General features: G+C 32.1%; 1 long non-coding RNA gene across 1 annotated transcript in view; it reads left to right on the top strand.

Annotated features, from left to right (window-relative positions):
* LOC111088276 overlaps positions 1-2824 on the top strand; it is a 30691-nt gene extending 27867 nt beyond the window's left edge. The window contains exon 3 of the long non-coding RNA XR_002612850.1: positions 2761-2824. This is a non-coding gene — a long non-coding RNA (uncharacterized LOC111088276). The remainder of the gene's footprint in view (positions 1-2760) is intronic.
* The last annotated feature ends 1510 nt before the right edge of the window (positions 2825-4334 follow it).

Genomic DNA, 4334 nt, shown 5'->3' with positions numbered 1-4334 from the left:
GTACTTGCCAACAAGAATGGTAAACACAGTTTTCTTTTTTAACACAAATACATTTTGATATACACACAACAGTACAATTTACAAACTTACAAACAATATAAAGTCTTCTTTCTAGTCTGGAACTTCTTTGATATCTTATTGGGGGTTCACGATGAGCGAGTTAATTACGAGTTGATGTAGACACGATTTGCTGGGAAGCTAGCTAGCTTTGTCCTTTGCCACACATGCTGAGCTCTCCACGATGAATTTATATGTTTTCCTAAAAATACTAATGACTGATGAGAATCCACTGAAGTTAGACGACTTGTAATGTTTGAAATTTATAAATATTCCTGGTCAAAGATCTTAAGTTTTCTGATTGATAAGCGTTATAACAATCACAGTTATAGCTTTTGAAGTTTGTAGCACACTGATTATAGCGAACTTCTAATAGCCACACACACTTTGGCATGTCACGTTGGTTGTATTTATAGGCATGGGTAGGTTTTTTAGAAAATTCAGATTACATAACAATACTGAGTTATATTTAAATGTTCACGTATTTAGAGATATTGTTGATTCTCATTCTCGAGAATCTTCTTCAACTTTGGAGAATACATATCTAACACTACAAGTTATGCATGTTTTTAAATATAAACTGAATTTAAACAACGTTATATTAAAATAAATACCTAACAAATTTGTTACATACTACTACACTAAAGTTTGTATTTAATTAAGTAATGTACATAAGAACACAGAATAATAACATGCACAAAGCAAACAATGTCGTATAACTATCATAATTTTTTGGCTTTCTAAATTTGTGATAGAACCTTTAATAATTAAGCTAGGCTTGTTGATGTGATTCATGTGAGAAAAAATTTCGAACTGGAGGTGAAATAGACAATTTTGCACAAAAAACAATGTAATATAATACGTCATTTGATAGATTAAAACTTTGTCTTTCTGTTGATTATAAATAACACTGTACAACAAAAAATATTCCACTGGAGAAAACTGAAGGGATTAGGGATAATTTGATGGTGCTGATTTTAAAAGATTTAGTCAGAATTTGTCCATCACCTCTAGATTTTAAGTTATTATAATATCTCCATATTTTATCAGCATTATGTGAAATACCAAGCAAATAATTCAGTATAATAGATTTATACTGTGAAATTAAGTTTACGTGAGCAGTTTAATGGGTAAAAGGCATACAGTTTGGTAATTTCAAACATTGACTGTATTGTATTGGTGTAAAATGACAAATATATTTTTAATATATGGTATTTGCTCTCAATATAATTGTAGCAAATTTCACCACTTTTGCTTTATTCCTATGCTCACCTGCTCCACTCAGAAATCATGAAAACCTAATGTGCTCAGTTTGCTAGAGAAGTCTCTCAACTGAGCATTAAAGGGGTGTGTCAGATGCCTCTCACTCATTCAGTTGGTCACTTCCTCTTGCTTCGCACAACTCCAAAACAAAATTCAATCTTCTTCCTTACATCATACCCACAATATAATCAGAATCGGCAATTTTTTCTTTTTAACTCTATATCTGTAAACATAAGTTCTTTTGTATTTTTTTGGAAAATCACTGCAAAAGTGTAAAAATCGCTCAAACAGTTTTTGCTACATTTGTGGAAAATGTATTACAGTTTCACAAAGTAAAAACATCACACACTAGGTAAAAATAGCTTACCACCACTATTTTGGGGGTAAAATTGGTGATAAAAAAAACATTGGGGTCCACTATTCTATAATTTACATGTCTGGCTTGACACAGTGGCTGAATAAGAAGAGAGCAAGTATGCCATTTGCAGTTCCAATGATATGGCGTGAGCCCAAAGATTATGTAACTGATTGTTATCTTTGCTATACTAATGTTTTTGAATACTCAGGCAAAACTAAACAATATTTTAAATATCCAGATATTCCATCTGCAATGAAACCAGTACCCCATGGGGATGGTCTTCCACATCCACCATTAAATTGGGGAAACAGAAGAGTTATCATGTGAAGAAAACAATGAATCATCTTCATCCTCTTCATCTAGTTATTCTATTACTAAATGATCTGATTCGTGACTTGTCTCTAACAAAGCAGCATGGGGAACTTCTTGGCTCTTGTTTACAGCAATGAAATTTATTAGCTCCAGAAACAAGAGTTTCAATTTGTTGAAGTCTTGCACTATGTTTCTGTACAAATGCTGATGCACTAATGGAATAATTAGGTCCTGAACATCATCTTCAAGAACAAAGACTCATTTAAAGTTAGTCTGAAAACCGTACTTTTGCACAAATGGAATACCAAGTGATCAATTCCTGTTGCTCATGCTTGAAACAAACTTATCATGGCATGCAAATTATATATTCTTAAATATAATTTTCAATGAATAAGTAAGGTTATTTGCACAATATATAAGAATAACTTGAAAACTAGAAGTGATCAGTAATTTACAGCATGATTTTTAGAATTAGCATCATCAAATTACTCAGAAATAGTTTCATTTTATGTTATACTAGTATATAAGCCCATCAGAAATGACTGGAAACCATTGTTGAATGATTAACGAAAATTACATAATTTAACTAAAATGAATTTGTCTGTACCTCCAAAATGCACCTACTCTTCACTTATTTCATAAGTTTAGAAGTAATTCTTTAATCACTACATTTATAGTAAAACTGTGCAGAAAAATGAAATGTTATCATTGAACAAAAGTATGTGTGCATTGTTAAAGAAACAAATAACATTCTCTTCACTGTGTTGTAGGTCAGGAAGTAGAAAACAAAATGTCAACTGTACAAAGGATAAAAGATATTTGGTAGTAATAAACATGTATGTTTTAAAGTTTCATTTTATTTTACTTTTGGCTACAACTAAATCTCATAAAACTTCAGAATTAAACTGTTTTGCTGTTATATCACCGAAGTTATCAAAAAAATGAAGAATAAAAAACAAACCTTTCTAACAAATCAACATGAATATTGAACATTCGACATAAACACCATAGTCAGCCTTAGAACAATCAGATGACAGTTTTGTTGTTAAGTGACGATGTATGTTGTTGAGCATTACCAAACAATATAGTTTTATAGTTAGTGATTACATTGGGCAACAAAAAAAATATTCTGCTGCTACAAAAAATGCATCTGTTTTTGAGGTGGGTGTGGAATTGTATTTCAAAGAACTTGAAAGCCTATTCACTATATGACTTTTGTGGGTTTACCCCACTTTCAATGTTATTGTACTATATGTTTTTTTAATATGGGTATTAATAGAACTTCAATAGAACAAATGACTGTTTTAGATTAAACTTGGCTGTCTCTTGTATTTTCATGCTTGTGTGCATTTTGATGGTACTACTTTGTAAAGCTCTCACTGTTTAAATCATGGTAATAACACATATCTCGCACCATATTCGAGGAAATAAAACTAATATAGGAATGAACATTTTGGATACATTTAAACTGCTTTATACAGCTCCTGCTTACTTTAATAAAATTATAGACTGAAATTATATTCACCCTCTTTAACTATATAAAAACATAAGTTTGTATAGAGCTCTCCTAATTCCCTATACCTAAACCAACTTTGGGTAAATTACTTTTCAACAGTACTCCAATCTAGTTTTTCTGAGCTGTAAATAAATTAGAATTAATTTTAATCCAACAACACATTTAGTATTTTCTCAATTTACTTGATTTGAACAGTGTTCAGTGCCCTTGGAACTATTTCCTCTGTTCATTCTGATGGCCATGATTAAGTACTACGTGTACTGCTCAACACTGCAGTTTTCATTCTAACAAGTTTTGTGCAAGACAACAAGGTTAAACCTAGATCATACATCTTGACCATTCCATGTATGTGGACAGCTTCTTAAACTTAAGCTTAGGTAAAACTAAAACAAAGAAAGCGTGCAATCAGCTGATTTCACAGGTATATCGGAAAAAGGGGCAGCATGACCACCAATTTCATTTTCCATTGCTCATAGTTATGGGTTTAGAGGTGTGACATGATGCTTTATCTTGATGTAGCCACATCTTTTGGGCATCCTGGCTATTCAGTGCAGGAATCTGAGGTTGCCATATCATCTTGGCTTCTTAGCCATGTAGTACAGGAATCTGATGAACCCATATCATCTTGACATCTTAAACATGTAGTACAGGAATCTGATGAACCCATACCATCTTGACATCTTAAACATGTAGTGCAAGAATCTGATGAACCCATACCATCTTGGCATCTTAGCCATGTAGTGCAGGAATCTGATGAACCCATATTGTCTTGACATCTTAAACATGTAGTGCAGGAATCTGATGAACCCATATTGTCTTGACATCTTA

Source organism: Limulus polyphemus, unplaced genomic scaffold, assembly GCF_000517525.1.
Source record: "Limulus polyphemus unplaced genomic scaffold, Limulus_polyphemus-2.1.2 Scaffold3470, whole genome shotgun sequence".
Classification (NCBI taxonomy): domain Eukaryota; kingdom Metazoa; phylum Arthropoda; class Merostomata; order Xiphosura; family Limulidae; genus Limulus; species Limulus polyphemus.
This window is presented reverse-complemented; position numbering and strand designations above follow the sequence as displayed.